At 39.2% G+C, this 22,461-nt stretch overlaps 1 pseudogene; it reads left to right on the top strand.

Annotated features, from left to right (window-relative positions):
• The first annotated feature begins 12,007 nt into the window (after nt 1-12,007).
• Nucleotides 12,008-13,283, top strand: LOC149252942 (protein ENHANCED DISEASE RESISTANCE 2-like pseudogene; annotated as a pseudogene).
• Nucleotides 13,284-22,461: the final 9,178 nt, after the last annotated feature.

Genomic DNA, 22,461 nt, shown 5'->3' with positions numbered 1-22,461 from the left:
TCCTCAAGGAATGATGCCTTGATTGCATGCATGAATTTTCTTTATAAAAAAACACATGCAACTAATAGTACACTATCCTTGTCTTCAATCTCAACTGGGCCTTTCTCAGAATAGACATGCATGAGTTTTTGATGAGGGAATCTTCAGTTAACTGGAGTAGCACTAGTTGAGTGCATGCATGCATCAACTAACTATTAACTCTCTATTAGTTCTTTAAATGGTTTGGAACTAATTTAACTGGACTTAACTCAGTAAACTGATTTAACTAATTACAACTCAAATATAACTCAATCTTATCTCCTTAATTCAAGGGATAACTGTTGCATGATTTTAGAAATACTTCTAACTTGAATTTCTCCAACTAATTAATTCAAAATGAATTAATCAATTATTTCCAAGTAGTTGTTAAGACTAAATTCGATTTTAATTCACAATTTAATTAAAGGACAAATTAAATTGGAATATTCTTGTTGCCACATTTCAACAAAAAAAACCTTTTTCACACTTGTCAATGCATGCAAAGAAGCTGCTATAGAAGAAAAGTTAGCAATGAATTTTCTCCAATATAATTGGGCTACTCCCAAAATACTTCTTACCTCAGTAACTGTCTTGGGCCTTGGCCAATTCAAAATTACATCAACCTTGGAGGGATCTATTTTCAACTCACTTCCTCCAACAATATAACCCAAGTAAACCAAAGAAGTTTTTCCAAACTCACACTTTGACTTCTTTAAATACAACAGTTCTTTCTTTAAGACATCAAGTACTTTTCTCACATGCATGACATGTTCATCACGAGATTTACTGAAAATTAAGATGTCATCTAAGTAGACTATAACAAACTCATCAAGAAATTGCCTCAATACATCATTCATCACACACATGAAGGTAACATGAGCATTACATAAACCAAAAGACATAACTAGCCATTCAAACAAGCCTTGTTTTGTTTTGAATATTGTCTTCCAAATGTCTCCTTCAACAATTATAATTTGATGGTAGCCACTCCTTAAGTCCAACTTAGTAAAATACTTTGAATCTTCCAATTAATCAAGTAAATCATCTATTTTAGGCAGTGGGTAACGGTTCTTTACCGTAATCTTATTCAATGCACGAAAGTCCACACACATGTGCCATGTTCCATCCTGATTTGGCACCAAAACAATAGGTGAACCACATGGCAAAGAAGATGGTCTGATGATCCATTTATCCAACAACTCTTGAATTTGCTTTTTAATTTATGCACTTTCCATCACTGGCATCCTCTACATGCCAATGTTAGGAAGAGGAATATCTTGCTGCAATTGTATCTCATGTTGGATTCCTCTCTTGGGAGGCAATCCTTTTGGTTCCTGAAACATCTCATCATATTGGTCAACCAATTCATATTTCAATCTTGAAACACAACCTTGAAAAGCTTCATTATCAACATCATTTTTGGGTTTGATCATTAGAAGCAAAAAATTCTTGCTAGAATTCGCTAGTCTTTTCATCTGCCCCGCATTAACAAGTGAAAGATTTAGTTTCTTGTTATGAGCTCTCACAATATATTCTACTCAATATTTGAACAAATGGTATTTGTTTTCATGTCTATGGAAGATTGTTTTTTTGTCAAAGAGATATGGGCTGCCCAAAATTATACCACATATGTCTAATGACACAACATCAAGCTCCACTTCATCTATGAAATTTGCAGTAATAGCGAATTTTAATTTACACTTTCTAGTTACTTGCAATTGTGCATTGTCACACACCCATCCTAATGGATATGGTTTATGATGTGGAATGGTTTCCAAATTTAAACTTTTGACAATGTTTTCAGAGATAAAATTGTCTTGAGAGCCACTGTTGAAAAGAGTATCAATTTTACTATGTTTTGAGATTACCCTTATGTGAAAAGGTTCTATCCTCTTTTTTTCATTTGGAGTTTCATTGTGTGAATTTGAAGTACTAGTCCTAGTAATGGATTCTTTTCATTTCATACCCATGGCTATAATTCTAGTTTCATCACCCGAATCGGATCCAAATGTTGTTGAGTGGTTGCAGTTGTCTTTTGTTTTCCCTTATTGTTGAATTTCTTTGGTCTCATCTTGGGATGAAGCTTCCAACAATGAGCTTCATTGTGACCCACTTTGGAACGATGCTTTCATATTAATTTCTTTCCTTCCTTCTTAATAGATGCATTTTTCTTTTCCTTTCCTTTAGAGTCCTTTTCTTTTCCTTTACCCCTAAATGGATTTTTACTACCCTCTTTTGGAATATTTTTCCCTCTTGCCTTAAGATGAGTGGGTTGCACACAAACCTCATCTAGATTATTGGGATTAAACATAATGATAGTATGCCTAAGGTAATTGTGTAAACCCCCTATGTACTTCAACAACATGTCTTGTGATTGCAAATCTACACCTAACATTAGAGACCTTTTTATGAATTCTTGGGTGTAATCTTGCACATTTTGACCTTCAGGTTGTCTAAAATTCTGCCAATTCATGATGGCTTTCTGCATATAAGCTAGAGGGTAGAATTGTCTTTTAATTGCAGCGATGAAATTAGACCAAGAAATTGAGATCTTACGGTGTCTTTTTATATCTTCTTGTGTCTTTTGTTCCCACCATACTAATGTTGCACCCTCCAACCTTAAGGAAGCTAACTGAATCTTTATGTCATCCTCTTGAAGGTTTTGAACTTTACGATAGACCTCCAACTGATGAACCCAATTGTCAAGCTTCTCTGCATTCACTTCACCATTATACATGCGTAGTTCAAATTTAACATCAAGTTTTAACAAGGGTGATTTACCAGTTCCTTTTGAGGTATGTTGATGAGTATGACCAACGATTGTGCTAGTGGAAGAGGATGAAGATGCCTGTGAAGAAGAAGATGAAGAAGATGGTGGAGAGAGTGGAGGTTTACTTCCATTTCCATTACCTCCTCCTCCTGAGGAACCTTCTCCTTTGGGAGGTTTGGAGCTTTCACCCTGCAGTCTGGTATTCCTCTCTTCATATAGGACCTTCACCATCTCTGTCATATCAAAGAAAGCCTTCCTGAAGACCTTCCCATCCTTTGTCATGTTTGTAGGTTCTCCTTCATGAGACATGTTCACTAGAGCCTCAACTGCAACTTGAGGAAGAACTAGTGGTGGAGATTGTGGCAACCTTGTCTTCCTTCCACTTGAACCAACTTCAAGACTTTCAACCAGCTTCCCTTCTCCTCTCTTGAGTTTCAACCTTGTAAGCATGACATTCACTTGCAAACAGTTAAATACTTCTTGGACAAATAAAACCAAGTGCTCTGATACCAATGATTTTATTGGGAAAATTAGTTTTGTTGTGCTAAATTCCTTTCCAGAATATGTTAAATGTGCTTATTAAGGATTCATGAGATCATTTGCAAGTTTAAAATATGAGTTTTTGAGTACTTTTATGTACTTTTTATGTGCAAATTAGCATAAACAAATGACTGAACAACGACATATAATCGACATAAACATCACCATAAATAATATCATAGCAGCACATGATGAATGAGTTCACCCCTCCTAGGCTAAGTCTCCTTGGTCTAGCTTCCAATGGCTTGACCCTCTCTATTATGCTCAAAAGTGTGAAAGCATTAGTTTACAATGCTCAAAAAGCTCTAAAACCTATTCCAATAGCTCTAGAATGTCCAAAAATGCATGTGTAGTTTCTTTCAGCTCCTGATTTGGTAAAAAACTGAAGAAGTTATGGCCTTTCCCAATCTTCTGCTAATCGCACCGCAAATTCCCCAAAATCCAGCACCATCCTACAAATTTGCCCCAAAATGCGCTAATGGAGCGACAATTTCATCGAATTTTGGGAAAATTTGTTGGATGCGTTAAATGTCCTCTAACACCTTATATCCGAAAAATGTGGCCATGTGGGGGCCACGTGCCCGGGTCTAAGGCCAACGGTTGGCCCCTGTGAGCTGGCCCAACCCCTGAATGATGCATTTATAATATTCAAATATATGTCGACGACGTATATAGTTAAGAACCATGGTGCTAGCGTATTAGTGGAAGGCTTTGGAATGTGTTGTGAGGTCGTGGGTTCGACCCTTGCTGCTGCTGCCCAGATTGACCCATAATTTTGGTGGCCCTCGGGCTGCCATGTGGGGGCCTCTAGCTGGGCCATGTGTTAGTCGTGGTTGGCCACCAACCAACCAATCACAAATTACCAAATTGCACCCAATAAAAATGTGCCACTTGGCACAATAGGATTCGCCGAGCTTGTTGACCAGTCAACCTGCCACATACACCTGCCCAGTGAGTGCCACGTCAGCAGTACAGACTGCTGACTGGGCTGTCAATTTTTTTACCAAAATTCGCGTGTCTGGGAAAGTGAACAAAACATGATTATGGGAGCATACGGTGTCTGTTTCGTGTGAAACGAGTTGTGCTAGATTCAAGATGACGAACACTACGCATTCGTCTAGGTTCCAAACCGATCTGACAACTTTGAATTTTGAGCTTTTTTTTGAGCACCTGATCACTAAACTCAAGTAATGCACACTCTTCTCTACATTTGCAGTCCCTTGGGATGTGCCACCACCTCCAAGGTGTCTTACTCAACTGAACATGGATGTTCTCAGAGTCTTGTGGCTCCAAGACGTTTTGCTACCCTCCAAGGTCTCCAAGTACCCTCCAAGACCTCATATCAAATCATACCAACCTCCAACCTCCAAGTTCATATCCCCTATCAACCTGCACCCAAGTATTCCACACCCTTCTTTATACTTGCAGTTCTTCGAGTTGTGCTGGCACCTCTAGGGTGTCTTATACGATTGGACGAGGATGTTCTCAGAGTCATGTGGTTCCAAGAGTTCCTGCTACTATCCTCGATAGCCAGCTCTAACCAACTTCCTCATACTACTAACCTCCCTTCTTTCATGTACTTGAATTTTCTTTTTACACTTGACACTCCATAAAACTGATCCGGATTTAAACAGGAACGCAATAAAATACAGAGATAACCATAAAGACAGATATGCAGCGGAAATAATACCTCAATTCATTATTGTAATATACTGAAATATGCTTACAAACAGAAATGGAAATAAACCAGCTAGGGTGATGGTAGCTTATCTCTGAGAAGAGATGTGGTGGCTACATGCCTCTGAACTGTCTTACAATGAGGCTCGAAGGCCTATTTATTGTTGAGAAACAATGGAAAACCCTTCACATTCCAAAACCTAACCCTAGAAGATGAAACGCCAAATTGTGGGCCCCGTTTTTGGGTAAGTTGGTACATCAACTTCCCGGGGTCGCGAATTGGTCGTACTATCTCCGTTTGACGTGTATGATAGCCCGTTGGAAAGATCTCTCCGAGGACTATGACGAAAAAGACGATTTTTATCAAAAAAATCACTGGCGGTGGATTTCCCAAAAAACGTCGTTTAGGGCCTCAAAACGGCTCCGGAAGTTTAGGACCCGAAAAACTGCTAAAAATAGTAAATTGTGCTATAATTAAGGAAACTGAAAGAAAAAAATAAATTGTAAGAAGCACTAGAGGGGATCCAAGTGGAATTAGCCGGTGGCCACCAATATCCACCTGGATCATTCCTCCCCCCTTAGGAAGCAATGGTCCCCATGGCGTTGAGTTCCTCCATGAGATGAGGGAACTTCTGCTGCACTTGGTCCCTGGTGAGCCACTTGCCCTGGTGAAGGAGTTGTCCTGCTTTGACAACTTGATACAGTTGGATATTCTGTTGGCGAGTGTGCTTGATCTGTGTGTCCATGATCTGATCAGTTGTAGCTTGTTCCATGCAAGCTGGATTTAACTCTGTGGGTGTGAGTTGTTCTGCAATGTCAGACGTGTCTAGTAATGGTGGAAAGTATGGCTGAAGGCGGTCGACATTGAACACCGGGTGCAGGCCAAGGAATGGGGGAATGCTGAGCTCAAATGCATTGTCTCCCACAGCCTTGGTAATGGTGTAAGGGCCATATCGGAGTGGTCTGAGTTTCCGATCAGCTCCGGTAAGGCGTTCCTTTTGCAAATGCAACCAGACTTTGTCGCCCACTTGAAACTTGTGTAGCACCCGATGTTGATCATGTCGCTGCTTGTACTTGGCATTTGATTTCTCCAGAATGTCATGGACCTGCTGGCGAATATGTTGGATGTGCTCAATGAAGTTGTTTGCCTTATCTGTTTCAGACCGGACATGAGCAGAATCTGCGTGAGTAGCTGCAAATGGCATGGCCACATCGATGGGACATAGTGGCTGGAATCCCAATCCCACCTGAAAAGGGTTGTGGCCAGTCGAGCTGTGGAGAGCCCGGTTGTAGCTATGCTGAACATAGGGGAGGCTCTCGTCCCATGTGCGTGGATGCTTTGAGTTGTACATGCGTAGAATGTGTACGATCATCCTGTTGACGACCTCAGTCTGGCCATCAGTTTGAGGATGGAAGGCTGTGGACTTAGTGAGTTTGGTGTCCAGCATCGACCAGAGGCTAGACCAAAATGTACTGAGGAACCTGCTGTCCCGATCCGAAATGATTGACTGTGGGATCCCAAAGTGTACCCATACTCGTTCAAAGAAGAGTTTAGCAGTGGCTTCTGCTGTGATATTCTTCTTGCAGGCCACCATAATGGCCATCTTCGAGAACCTGTCGACGATCACAAAAACACAGTCATTTCCATGCCTAGTGGAAGGGAGGCCTGACATGTAATCCATGGAGATGGATTCCCAAGGTCGACTAGGGGTAGGCAGCGGGGTATAGAGGCCTTGCTTCTTGATGGTCGGTTTGGCAATGGCGCAAGCAGTGCATGATCTGATGTACTTCCCGACATCCTGTTGAAGATTCGGCCAATAGAAATATTTCTGCAGTACTGCCACCGTTTTTTCAACCCCAAAATGCCCAACGGCCCGACTGTAGTGTGCTTCCCAGATCATCTTGGCACGCTCGCTTGAAAGAACACAAAGGTGACCTAGGTGGCATAATAGGTCGTCCTGGAGGTGAAAATCTGGAACATGTTGACCCTTCAATAGTATCTGGTATGTGTGGCCGAATTCCGGGTCGCTTTTGTAGAGCAGTGGCCAATCAGAAGTCTCGTGCCCACAAGAGTTGAGCACGGTGTTTAATGCCATGATCGGTGGTCGACTGAGACAATCTGCGACATTATTGGTGCTGCCCTTCTTATACTTGATATTCAAATGGAACTGTTGCAGGTATGTGGACCACTTCTGATGGCGATCATTCTGCAATTTCCCTTGGGTCTGTATGAACTGCAAGGGTCGGTGGTCTGTGTGGATGACCGTTTCCTTCCCCAAGATGTAATGCTTCCATTGTCGACAGGCCTACACAATGGAATACATCTCTTTGTCATAAGTGGGATACTTCCGGACTGTGTCTGAAAGTGTCTCACTGTGATATGCCACTGGATGCCCGTGTTGAATAAGGACTGCCCCAATAGCATAGTCAGAGGCATCTGTCTCGACCTCAAATGGTTGCTGCAAGTTTGGTAATGCAAGAACTGGTGTTGTGCAGAGTCGATCTTTCAACTCTGTGAATGCCTTCTGTTGAGATTCGGACCAAAAAAATTTTGCTTTCGCTCCTCCCTTGGTGACCTGACTCAAGGGCCAAGTGATATGAGAAAATCCCAACACGAACCTGCGGTAGAAGTTGGCAAGGCCTAGAAAGCTGCGAAGCTCTGTCAGAGTGGTTGGAGATGGCCAATCCCGAATGACTTGGATCTTGGCTGGATCCACATGCACCCCCCGTTCATCAATAATGTATCCCAGATACTGAACCTGGGTCATGCCAAAAGTGCATTTCTCCAAATTGGCACATAACTTGTGTTGTCGCAGTGTTTGGAGAACCTGTCGGATGTGGTGGAGGTGCTCTTCCCAAGTCTTGCTAAAGACCAAGATGTCATCCAAGTATACTACTACAAATGAGTTGGTGAATGGCCGCAATATGTCGTCCATTAGCCTCATGAAGGTTGCAGGAGCATTCGTCAATCCGAAAGGCATAACCAACCATTCGAAAAGGCCCTCCTTGGCTTTGAAGGCAGTCTTCCACACATCGGAGGGTTCGATTGGTACCTGGTGATATCCTGACTTCAAATCAATCTTGCTGAAATATTTTTCCCCCTTTAGTTGGTCCAGGAGGTCATCAATCCGTGGGATTGGGTACCTATTACGAACAGTGATCTTGTTCAGCGCCCGATAGTCAATACAGAGTCTCCAATTCTCATCCTTCTTTTGTACTAGCACGATAGGGCTCCCACAGGGCGATGAACTCGGACGGATGTGACCTTTTTGCAGCAGCGCCTGAATCTGCCTCTTGATTTCATCGTTCTCCAGAACAGAGCGCCGATAGATTGGTCCATTGGGCAGCGGCGAACCTGGGGTTAGATCAATGGAGTGCTTGACCTGACAGTGCAGAGGAACCCCTGCGGGGGAGGTGAAGATGTCCTCATACTCCTCCACGACCTTTTCCATCTGTAGTTGTTGTGCGGAGGGGCCCTATCTGGAGGTCGTGGCCACCGTCTTCTTCTTTTCTTGAGGGCGTATCATCAGGAAAACAAACTTCCCGGTTTTGGAAATGAGCTTACTGCATTGTTTTGCAGTAACCAAAGAGATGGCGGTAGGCGGTGCTACCTCTGGTATCCTGTACAACTTATTTCCCAAAGTAACAATAACAGCACGGGGCCTTGACTCATACACAGCATGTCGCTTCCACAAGTATGGTTGTCTTAATAACACATCACAAACTTCAAGGGGTGCAATGTCACACAATACCTCATCCGTGAAGGGCTTGATGTTGTATGGAAGGCGACACTGTTGGCTCACGCGAAGATCCCGTCCTTGGTGCAGCCACCCAATGGTGTATGGTTGTGGATGTGCTGTGGTCGGTAAGCCCAGCCGTTTCACGACCTCTGCCAAAATGAGGTTCTTTTGGCTCTCGCTGTCGACAATGAACTGTAGCGGGGAGCCCTTTACCCACATCTGGGAGTGGAAGAGACGCTCCTCCTCCTCTAGATCTTCAGGTTCCTCCTTCTGGATCTTCATGGTGGCAACAGTGGCGTTGGGCTCCGCATCGATAATCTGCTTCCCTTTGTCATTCCCCTTATCGAGTTCTGACTCAGAGTCAGAACACGCATCTGATTCTGAAACCTTTAGCTCGGCCACCAGTGACTGCTTGGCCCGACACTCACTTGTGTTGTGAGTGGAGCTCTTATGGAACTCACACCACTTTCCGGTGTCCTTTTTCGGCTTCGCGGCGCTGTTCTTTGCTTGCAGTTTTGGCGGGTTGTCTTGGGCCGCCCCACCTTGGCTTTGTCCTTTGTTCTGCGGTTTGGGGGCACCTTTCCCTTGTTTCAGATTCGCAGACCCAAAGTCTCGCTTCTTCTGTTTAAACTTTTGCTCAACTTTGACGACATATCGGTATGCCATGCCGAGCGAGGAGATGTTCAGGAATTCTATTTCTTCTTGGATGTACTTGTGCAGGCAGCCACGGTATTTTAGTACCAAATGCTGCTCTGTATCCTTGATACCCAACTTTGTGCGAAGGGTATGGAAAATATTGGTAAACTCTGGTACGTCTTGGTCCCTTCCCTGCCGTAGCGTGGTCCACTTTATGTATTGATCCTCATAGCTTCCGACAGGGTAGTACTGCTCCTTGATGGCATCTCGGAATGAATCCCAAGTCGGTGCGACTGAAAATAGTGAGCCTGTACTTTCATCTTTCTCTTCGCAGTAGGTTTCCCACCAATCCTTGACGTGGGGGGCTGCTTTGAGAAGAGCGAAAATAATCTTTTCCTGACTGGAAAAATCATGAACAGAAAAATAACCCTCTAGCACATTTAACCATTTATCGACGGCATCTGCGTCTATCTGACCCTCGAATATGGGGATTTCAAAATTAACTTGTACCTTAAATGGTGTGGCGTTTCCAGAGTTGCTGTTGGAAGCCGATGCGTCGCCTCTGGGTAGCCGCTGAAGGATTTGGGCAAAGTTGTCTATCATCGCGTTCCTTTGTCGCTCGAGGGCTTCTTCGAGCAAGATTTTGATAGGATCTCCTGCCCCCTCATCTTTCTTTTCATCCGCCATGGGAGGTCGTCGGGATTTGCGAGGCTGGTCTTGCAAAGGTTCGACCAGTTCAAGCCCTAACTCCTTATATCCTGACCTCGTTGGGGACATGCAAAGAAAAACAGAGAAGAAAAACAGACCGCTCTGATACCACTGATCCGGATTTAAACAGGAACGCAATAAAATACAGAGATAACCATAAAGACAGATATGCAGCGGAAATAATACCTCAATTCTTTACTGTAATATACTGAAATATGCTTACAAACAGAAATGGAAATAAACCAGCTAGGGCGATGGTAGCTTATCTCTGAGAAGAGATGTGGTGGCTACATGCCTCTGAACTATCTTACAATGAGGCTCGAAGGCCTATTTATTGTTGAGAAACAATGGAAAACCCTTCACATTCCAAAACCTAACCCTAGAAGATGAAACGCCAAATTGTGGGCCCCGTTTTTGGGTAAGTTGGTACATCAACTTCCCGGGGTCACGAATTGATCGTACTATCTCCGTTTGACGTGTATGATAGCCCGTTGGAAAGATCTCTCCGAGGAGTACGACGGAAAAGACGATTTTTATCAAAAAAATCGCTGGCGGTGGATTTCCCAAAAAACGTCGTTTAGGGCCTCAAAACGGCTCCGGAAGTTTAGGACCCGAAAAACTGCTAAAAATAGTAAACTGTGCTATAATTAAGGAAACTGAAAGAAAAAAAAAAATTGTAAGAAGCACTAGAGGGGATCCAAGTGGAATTAGCCGGTGGCCACCAATATCCACCTGGATCATAAAATGACTTAAAGGATTTTTATTATATACATGTGCACTTTTATGATTATCAAGTCATATGAGACCTTTATATACCTATGAAGTCTTAGCCCCCATACTCTTTTCGTCTGACCCGGTTTATAGTTATAATATATTTAATAACATGCATAAAATAATATATTTACAACACCAAGTTTTCTAATTTCAAAATATATTTAAAAAAACATATACACACGAGACATGCTGGCCCTAAAACATAAAATCACACATACACATAGGGACAATAACCCAAAAACATAAAAATACACATGCACATGGGTACATCAGTCCTATAAGGAATTCTGAGTTCAACTGCCTAATTAACATGTTCCGACTCGCCAACCTAAATTTCATTTACGTGTTATTTACAATCCAAGGGTTGAGTAGGGGTGTTGCAAATTTAGTGGATAGTGATAATAAGCTAGTTAGAGATTGGAATTTTGGGAAGTGAGATTGAAGGGAAAGGAAGAAGCATTCATAAGTTTGGTTTTGGTTTCCACATTAGAAATTGGTATTATAGAAGAAGTGTAGAAGAGGTCCAGACTTAAAGAAAAAGATTTAATGAAATCAAGAACATGTAGTAAATATATGCTTAGCAACATTTTTGGAACTCTATAAAAACTTTCTATATTAAAAATAAAGAAATCTTAACTTTTTTTTATTGAATTTTGAGATACAAATTTTGGTGAAATCTCTATTCTTTTATTGTTTTAAATGTATTTTTAAATACATAAATTCTATACAAATTAATTAATTAGACGCACATTTAAATCTTCAATAATAATATTAATAATTTATTTAATTTTACAAAAATAAAAATCCAAATTAACAAAGAGATAAAACATTTCAAACTTCTCAATCAAACCAAATAAAATTGAATCTAGCCAACCCTTCAGGCATCAAAGTCAACCATATCCAACAACCTATTGTTCACCTACTTATAACTCATAGATAACAGGAGACCTGCATGGCATGACAGTGCAGGACAGTTTGTTTGTTTGTTTTTTTTTTTTTTTAAAATACATGGATGATAATGATGATGCTGTGATGGGAATCTTAATGGCCACTGCCAGATCATGAATGAATTCATGTGTGGGTATCTGCGGCCTCGCCAGGGAGGCACACGGCTTTTTCTTTAATAATAAAGAATCAAAAAGAAGAATTCTACGATGAGAAAGTGGGCAGCGCACTTTGCTTCCAATTATGCGTTTCTGGTCGGCGGACTTTGCTTGCAACGATACATTTCCGGTTACTCCACTCCATAAAAACAGAGATATCCATTGGTGAGAATCGAACGAGAGACCTGTGTGAGAGAGCCATGTCAAGGGGCGGGAAGGTTCAGGCGGACTGGAAGGAGCAAGTCCGGAAGTCAGGGCCACTCCGAGAAGTGAATCCAGACACGGGCGTCAATGGCTGGTCATCGCCCAGCGGCGATGTGTTCTCAGTCCGGGGCGCGGAGTATTTCAGCAAGAAGCAGAAGGTTCCGGCAGGGGAGTCGCTGATGAAGCCTCTGGGCATGGACTGGCTTCGCTCCTCGGCCAAGCTCGACCACGTGCTCGCGCGCCGGGACAACCGTACAATGGCTGCCCTCCGCCGTGCCCAGGGTGAAGGCAGAGCGCTGAAGGCTTTCGTGTTCGCTGTGAACCTGCAGGTGCCCGGGCGGGAGCAGCAGCACAGCGCGGTGTTCTATTATGCGACCGAGGATCCAATCCCACCGGGGTCTCTTTTCCACCGCTTCGTGCACGGGGACGACGCCTTCCGCAACAGCAGATTCAAGCTCCTGAGTCGGATTGTGAAGGGGCCCTGGATCGTGCGGGCCGCGGTGGGGAACCACGCGGCGTGCCTGCTGGGGAAGGCCCTAACCTGTCGCTATCACAGAGGGGGAAATTATTTAGAAATTGATGTCGACATTGGCTCTTCGGCGCTCGCGAGCAGTATAATTCACCTCGCCCTCGGTTATGTGACCTCCGTCTCGGTGAACATGGCGTTCATGGTGGAGTCTCAGGCGGAGGAAGAATTGCCTGAGCGGGTCCTTGGGGCCGTTCGGATTCAGCAGATCGAAATGTCTTCCGCCGTATATGTTGACGCCGTCCCCACAAACAATGCTGACAGAACCCCCGGAGGTTGCAGGTTGGAGAGGCGTAAGCCCAGCTGGGGCCTGCGGGGCCACGGCTCCGCGAAGGTCGAGGACGATGGGAAGCATTGAACTCGTTCCTTCAAAATGTGTTGCAGGGGTTTGGTAAATTCAAGAAGGTTTTCTGGTAAATCTGCAAGCGAAGCGCCGGAACCCCTCCGGTCACATGCAAGCGAAGGGCCGGAACCCCTCTGGTAACATGTATGGGCTGTCATCTGTATACTGAATTTAACAGTTAACAGTGATGCCTCTTTATAATTTTTTATTTTATGAATCTAAATGTCGTGTTTTTTTTCTCACAGTTTCGGTTTTGGCATATCTCACCTAGCCCCTTTCGGGTTGCAAGCTCTCTATGGTATGGTATACATTAAATCCGTGAGATGGTAGATAAAATCCGTGACATGGAAACTTTTTATGATGCGTTAAATATTTTATAAACACTTCTTTTTATCTTAACATAAATTATTTTTTATTATCTTTTATATAGAGCTTGGGCTTAATTATTTTTAATATAGTTTTTTTTTCCTGGGGGGGAGTCAGGGCAGTTTGAGTCAGTGGCTTGAGCAGGTTTAATAATTGTTAAGAGTATTAATAGTATATGTGCGTAATAGTTAAAGAGTATTGGGCTTAATAGCTTTAATGGTTAAGAGTATTAAGAGTATTTGGGCTTAATAGTTAATAGTTAAGAGTATGTGGTTGTGTTTTTTTTTAACACGTCAAATGACGTTACAGGTTCAAAACAAAATCCTAGAAACTGAGTATGTGTGCTTTTTTAGACTCAAAAAACTAGAGGGGTAGAGTATGTATGCTTTTTTAGACTTAGCAGTGACAGATTCAAAACCAGAAATAGAATATGTATGCGTTCCTAAACTTAACAATCAAGGAGGCGAGTCGCTTGGCCCACAAACAAAAAGTCCTATACACTAATTGATAGCTTAGAAAATGTAACCTTAAAATTAAATAGAAGCGAGTCGCTTGTCCCACAAACAAAAAGTCCTATACACTAGTTGATAGCTTAGAAAATGTAACCTTAAAATTAAATAAATATAAATAAATAAACACTTTTAGTATATCAAATCTTTCTCAAAAATGTGATACCCGAAAAAAAGTGTAGAAAATTTGTTTCTTTTGATAAATACAAAGCTAAAGTAAATTTAAATAACCTAGTTTAACTATTACACGAAGAAAAGTGTAAAAGAGAAAAAATGTGATTACCCGAAGAAAAGTGTTAAAGAGAATTTGTTTCTTTTGATAATTATCTTTTGATAAATACAAAGCTAAAGTAAATTTAAATAACCTAGTTTAACTATTACCCGAAGAAAAGTGTAAAGAGAATTTGTTTCTTTTGATAAATACAAAGCTAAAGTAAATTTAAATAACCTAGTTTAACTATTATACGTTTCAACTTTTTCGAATTTTTGAATTATACGTTTCAACTTTTTTTGAATTTGTTTCTTTTAATAAGTACACGTTTTTTTTGGATTGGTCTAAAGTAAAATAAAGTAAAATTCAAATAGCTTTGTCCAACTACAAAGCCGAAGTAACTTTAAATAGCCATGTCCAACTATTATCCTTTTGTAACTTTAAATAGCCATGTTGCACATGAGTGCACGGTAAGGCTGGGGTAATTGGTTTTCTCGCACTCCGATCGGGTTCGATTCCCTATAGTGGTGTTTGTCGCGGCTTATGATGTATCATCGTGATTGTATATTATTGGTTTAATGTGATTGATATATATTGTGTAAATAATATTCACAAAATAGCCATGTTGCACATGAGTGCACGGTAAGGCTGGGGTAATTGGTTTTCTCGCACTCCGATCGGGTTCGATTCCCTATAGTGGTGTTTGTCGCGGCTTATGATGTATCATCGTGATTGTATATTATTGGTTTAATGTGATTGATATATATTGTGTAAATAATATTCTTTGAGCCTAATACTATACCCATTTAAAAAAAAAAACTTTAAATAACCATATCCAATTATTATTCGTTTTTTTATTATTATTGGTTTTTGTTTTTTTTTATTCTTATTCTTACATTTAAATAGCATGGTCCAACGACAACGATGAAGTAATTTTAAATAGCGTAGTCCAACTACAACGCTGAAATAATTTTAAATAGCGTAGTCCAACTACAACGCTGAAATAATTTTAAATAGCCTTGTCCAACTATTATAGGTTTTGGTTTTTGTTTTTAGTTTTTTTAACTGTTATATTTTCTATTAACACTTTAATACAATATTGTGATAAAAAAAAATTAATAAAATAATATTAATAATTAATAAAAATATTATTAATAATTAATAAAATATTTTTAATAGTAATAATATTTTTAATTAATATAAAATTAATTACCCATCTGAACTTCAAAATTAAACTTTAACAACACATCTCCTTGTACTTACCTCTCCTCACATCTCGTTTGTAATGAATTCTAAAATAAACCTTTCACAGCACACCTCTAAAACAAGCCTTTCACACAATTTCGTGATTTTCGTTTTGGTTAAACATTGAGGTGGTTGTAATTTTTTTAATGATTTTCATTGATTTTCCTTTTCGTTAAGCCTATAGGTTGTTTAAAGTTACTAGTCAGTCATGCCATATCTCCATTGAAGTGAGCTAAAGCTAAAATGTGCCCTTGTACGCAATTATGTTTTTTTTTTACATTATGCTATTTACCAAACGTATAATCATTATTCATTATTGTTAAAGTTTATAATTTTTATAAAACGTATAAGCATTATTCATTATTGTTAAAGCGTATAATTTTTATATATTTGAAAGTTAGGTATGGGAAAATTTTTATTGTTGTACCTGGACCTATATTAGTCAAAAAAATATTCATAAATCATCAAAAATTTGTACATAAATATTTTATATTAAGTTATAATTTAATATTTTATATTATGTTATATAATTTAGTTTAAAATGGGTCCACGTATTGATTAGGCCAACAAGTGTCAAATACCAAACCTTAACATCGCATATTGACAAGATATAATGTTCCAAATATCTTCAACTCTGAATTACTAAATAAGGCAAAATGCACTACAAAACATTCCATTGAATTCTATTCAGGAGTACACCTACCTCATCAAACAGTGACCTAGAGATTTCGACTAGAGCAACACATCCCATTGCTTAGTAATACCTGCACAAAAATAGGTGAAATGTGTGTTAGCCATATATATGTACATGTGTATTTAACCATTCAACCTATTAAAGACAATAAATTGCAACATTCCATTTAGGATTAAAGACAATAAATAACAACAATCAATACTCAACACACCATTCTCAACATTCTCAATAAATGTCACCATATGTCCATGTGTATTTAACCATTCAACCTATTAAAGACAATAAATGACAACATTACATTCAAGATTAAAGACAATGAATGACAATAGTGAATACTCAACACACAATTCTCAACATTCTCAACATTCTTAATAAATGTCACCAACACACTAGACTTTTCAATTCAGGAATTAAAAACAGAAAAGCACATGGATCAGCGTTCAAAGATTATCAACCATTTGATCATGTACAAATCAATCCAGGCCACACATTTGAATTTGGGAGATGACAATCTATGCCAAACTTCCCTACCAATTAAATTCTATATGAAAAAACTATAAAACATCAACTCTTACTCATTTTCATTTCAGACATTCATTCTACTCATCAACTATTGGAGATATGCAATCAAAGTGTTCAAACACTATTACATTCATTCTATTCAGAAGTTCTAGAAGTTGTTGGAAACGTACAAACTAAGTGTGTGCATAGTGTTACATTCACTCTATTCATCAGTTGCTGGAGACATACAGGTATGTTTTTGTTGAATAATGTTACCATTTTTGTTGAATAATGAATAATGTTATTTCTGTTGAGAAACAAAGGTAAATTAAAGCCATTACAACCAATTTCATTACTGATTTACTGATTTAGAAACCAATTTCATTGCCACTATAACCTCAAATCTGAGCCCGCAACTCAATATCAGACTACTATAATAGAAAAGAATATTATTTCAAAGAGGAAAGACAAATAGCCTCAGGTACTAAAGCCATTACAGCCAATTTCATTACTGATTTACTAAAGCCATTACAACGTACATCAAATCTGACCCTACAACTCAATATCAAACTACTATAATAGCAAATAGAGTTATTGTGCCTAGTCATTAGCATCCCTCCATATAATTTTGTGCTATTGTTATTTCTATAGACTTAACATTTCAGAATATGATATTATGACATTCTACAGAAATAACATTTCAAAATATGATATTATGACATTCTAAATTAAATTTGGTGGATCTATGGTACAAAAATATATGCCATAGGTTTGATAAAAAAACTAAATTGTCCAATTTTCCCATGAATAAGCCATTTTTCAAATATAGGTCTAGGTGTTTGAAAAGGAGATGTGTTTTCTTTCACTTTGTAAAATGTCAATGAGTTAACAAAGCATCGAATGAAGGAATGATCTTTCAAATCTAACGCGCATGTAATTCTCTGTAATATCTAAAATACTGCAAAAAATACAATTATTGTCTCACACAAAGTTTACCTTCATGTGTGGGTCTCCATTATGATTTCTATTAGAAATAAAACATAAAAGAGACTTGAAAACTCAAGAACCCAACATGGTACAAGGTAAAACACAACTAAAAAATTATATACATAACTGTGAACCAGGTGCATGCATGACAACACATCCCCGTGCATGGATGACAAAGGAACTATTCCTGAATTGGCTTTTTCATTTTGCTGCATCTGTACCAGGTGGTGTATCGCCTAAAAACATACACCCACTGATTTTAGATGGTCATGGAAGCCACATGGCTTTGCAGACAATTGAGAAGGCCAACAATTTTGGCATTGACCTATTAACATTACCGGCTCATACCACTCACAGATTGCAACCCCTTGATGCCAACGTGTTTGGGTCTTTCAAGAATTATTTCAGGATCGAGCAAGCTTCGTGAATGGCAAAGAATCCAGGGGTGAAAGTAAAGAGGTTTGAGCTAGCTAAGCTTGCACGTAAAGCATTAAAAAGGGCTCTCACACCTTCTAATATCGATGCTGGATTTAGGAGTACCCATATATGGCCACTTAATGTTGATTCTCTCGTGCATGATACTTGTTGTAGCCAAGCATTTGATGTGGAAGGTTAAGAAGTAGAGAAATTACAAGACCATGTTGATGCCCAAGAATATGTTGCTACTGCTGAAGGTATAATGTCCCTTTATGAAGGGCACTTATGTGGTGATGATGATGAACAAGTGAATGAGACACAGTCAGTCATGAACCAACTGTCAATGTCATGGAGGCTATCACACCTACTGAACCGCATGCCAACTCTGCATGTGATATTCCATATGAGGCAGTGGATGAAGCGAATGAAAATGCAAACTTGATTTCAAATGATAATGCAACAGGATTAAACAATGAACAATTGAGCATGCCAACCCAGGTAAGCCCACCTTCATGGTTGGTAGAGGCCATGATGAATATCAACCCACATAATGTGTCTACCACCAATGAGGAAAGCATGGACATGCCTTCACAACCATCAGAGTTGAACACTAAACTTGTTCATTATTTTGTGGACAATGGTTCACTGGAAGAGGAGCCTGTTCAGCATGAGGTACCTGAAGAAGATAATGGGGGCCAATCAGCTGTACCAAAGGCTGAAAGCCAAGTGTCAGATCCTAGGGAGCAAGGGGAAAATCGCAGATTACTTGGTGCATTCCTAAAGCTACCAGTAGAGAGAGTGAAGGCCTCATCAAGGCACTCAACTACAGATTGTCTTCGTTTGGGGAGGAGTTCACAGTTGCTCACATCTGAAGATTATATGAATTTATTTTTTGAGTCTGAACGTAAAAAAAATGAAATTCAAGAAACTAAAAAGAGAAAGAAGGAGTTGGCCAAGGACAAGAGAGTTGCAAGGATTGTAGCAACAGAAGCTCGAACAAAGGAAAGGATGGAAAGACAAAAAACAAGGGAAGATAAGGAACATCAAAAACAATTGGCAAGGCAAGAGAGGGAGGCAAGAAAGGTTCAAGAAGTGTTGGAAAGAGGAGGAGGGGTGACAAGCATGAAAGTCTATGGTCCAAGCCAGTTTGAGGCAAATAGGATGATGTCCAATATGTTGGACCACATTGCAGAGCACACACCATCATACCAAGAGCTGATTAACATCCAAGTCCCCCGCTATTAGCCAGGTGTTCTGCCCACCTCATATACCCCTACCAGTGTAGGTTTAAATCCAAACTATGTTTATATGACACCTGCACCCAGTGCTGGAGTTAGTAACACAAGTGGACACTTGGGTTACTCAGTCCCTCCATGGCTACAAGGAGCAAATTGGAGTCAAGGATATGGTAACATTCAGGCACATCCTAATCAACCAATCTTGGGTAGTCCACCATACTTGGGTCAGGTAGGAGACTCAACAATTCTGGGCAATGTAAGAAATGGAGGCCATCAAGCATAGGGGTGGCATGAATTAATTTTTGTAACCGCTATTGCAATGTGAATTTTGTAATGACACCTATCTTGTGCATGCAGTGACGTGTTGCCCACCTATTAAAACTGGTTCGGCAGGTATTTGGCGGGGTTTAGGGTTTCATTTAGTGATTACGTTGGGGGTAGTTCATTCCAACATTCATTTCTGTTTGGGACTTGTTCTTGTCCATTCGCTCTGTCGGGTAGTTGAATTTGAATTGTAATTATGATATGGAATTATGATGAAAGCCAATTTGAATTTTAATTATGATCTGGAATTATGATGAAATTCAACATAATATTCGCAATGTGAATTTTGTAAGGATGCAATATGTTGATTGGTTTCATAGTAGAAGCTAAACTATAAACTAAATTGAATTTGAATTGAAATTATGATCTGGAATTATGATGATCCATGCAGTTAAATTGAATTTGAATTGGAATTATGATATGGAATTATGATGATCCATGCAGTTAAATTGAATTTGAATTGGAATTATGATGATCCATGCAGTTAAATTAAATTTGAATTGGAATTATGATGATCTGGAATTAGGGCTCCAATACATATTATACATAATCCCTGTTTAATCATGCTCTTCACACTTCTAAAAATAAATTCAATTAAGCAAAAACCATAACCACATTTTACCTTAAAGATGAGTGATTTTAATTGTTAATCCATGGGCTACCACCAAAATATAACAACCTGGATTTGAAAATTCAAATTGTTAAACCGAATTTTCTATACCTTGCATGTAGTACATGTATTCAAGACTTGTAAAAATCATTTCAAACTCCCACAATGAAAAAAATAAAATGTCTCATGATTGGACATGATTCTAATTAGCCACCACTCAATGCCTACAAAAATACAACAACACAATAAGAAATGCTACAATAATAGATTCCAAGTAATCAACATATTAAGTATAGTAACAAAACCAACCATGTTAGGCGTGGATTCTTGAAATGTTTGTAATTGAAAAAGTTGTAAGGCTTGGATTGTTTTGCAAAAGCAAAAAATGAATTTTCAATGCAAAATCACAAAAAGAAAAACACCAAAGTACAAGGCTTTGCTTCCTTTTCCCAACCATGCTAGAAGAGCCAAGATATATTGTGGGATTCTTAAGACTAAAGAAGTAACCAATATGTGAAGAAGAGTCAACTGCTATTATTCATCTACGAACACAGATCTACAAAATTACCTATGTTATTTCACTTGTTGTTAAAAAAATGTCAAGCTAGCACATCTACCATTATTAAATGATTCAGATATATATCCTCTGATTGAAAACATAGAGATTTGATAAGAAACATTGTAGGAGAGTGCTTGTGTATAAACAATTCTCCCAATGGTTTTACAGTAGTTCACATGTTGGAGTTAAGGAAACCTAAGTTATGAACATTTAGTTGCATAACAATTTACCTTTTAAGAAAAGTAGAATATCCAATTGTGGCTTACTTTGTATGGAGAGATATAAAGCACTTGACTTTGTGTCATATGTGGCTAGTATTGGTCAGACTCAAAGATGAACCTAATCCCAACTAGTTGCGCATGCAAACTGCCCAACCCCAACCATGAAATAAAGGATCATAGATGGCACTGAAATCTAATTTAGCAGCCTACACCAAAGCTATGACAAATGTATGTATACTTTTACAGAGTAGAAAAATAAATCTAATAGTAGTAAGGGAAAATTTTCATCACTTCACTATAATATAAAGAAAGAGCTTTCCTACCTCTCAACCTTAAGGAGGATGTTACAATGCCCTTTATCAATCAAAATGACAACTTGCACAATTAGCCAATGGCCAATGACTTCTATTAGCACATACATAATTGCCATACCATAGTAATGTTTTTTGTATCTTCAGATGAAAATGCACAATGTGGAGAAAGAAAAAAATTGAACTCATTTTAAGGTGGCTTGAAGATATTGCACATAAATTAATTGATATCAATAGTTACATCTTCTAGATAATATGATATAAAAAGTGAATATGAATGAAAATGCATTACGCTGCCAAGCCTAGATGTCTTTTTCAGGTTAGATGTTTGAAATGAAAACACCTTTTTTCCATCCATGACAAAAAATGGGACATTCCCAAAACCACCAAATCACACAAGAATTAACATATACTATCCTAAATTTATCACAAGAGGCTCTGAATAATATCACATCTGAACATTAATTTTAAAGAAAATTACTCTCCAATATTGGAAGTTTATATACAAAATTAATTCAGAAATTGGAAATATTCTTGAGTTCACTATGGTAGGACTTATACCTAATATTTACAGCTGAAAACAAACAGTTGAAAATTTAAGCATTTTTCAGTAAATTTTGGGATAAAATCAAAGCCAACAAATAGTTAACCATCATCTGGTTAGGCAGAAGTCAAGCACACACTCACTCTATGGGATCTTGGGAATAACTGTGTAACACAAATGGCAACATCAGTGTATCTGGTCTTACATTTGAGCAATTTCTTCCCTCGAGCCCGATGGAAGCCTAGGAAGGGTTTTAAGGCCATTTAACATTTCCAAGAGGTAGCTACGAGTTATGATCAGACAAATACCATGATTTTCTATCAAAGAATAGCATACTTCCTACTCCACAACCACAAAAACTACATGAGACCGCAAAAACCCAATAATTATCCAAAACCCACAACCCAAAATCGATAGAGACCGCAAAACCCAATAATTATCCAAAACCCACAACCCAAAATCAAATGAGACCAAAAAACCCTAGTCGAATGAAGGAGCATAGCTATGAATTTGCATAACATCAAATTAGAATAGCTACGAATTAGCATAGTCACGAATTAGTGTAGCAACAAATTAGCCAACAAATTAGCAAAGCAGTAGGGCATAGAGAGCAGAGCAACTAATATTGAGCACATCATATAGAGCCGCCTAGCATAGCGTATAGAACAGCCAAGCAAAGCGGAGC

This window comes from Pinus tabuliformis, chromosome 7 (assembly GCF_031772625.1).
Source record: "Pinus tabuliformis cultivar Carrire ecotype Pingquan chromosome 7, CPIR1, whole genome shotgun sequence".
Lineage (NCBI taxonomy): Eukaryota > Viridiplantae > Streptophyta > Pinopsida > Pinales > Pinaceae > Pinus > Pinus tabuliformis.
Note: the sequence above shows the minus strand (reverse complement) of the source record. Positions and strands in the feature narration are given on the sequence as shown.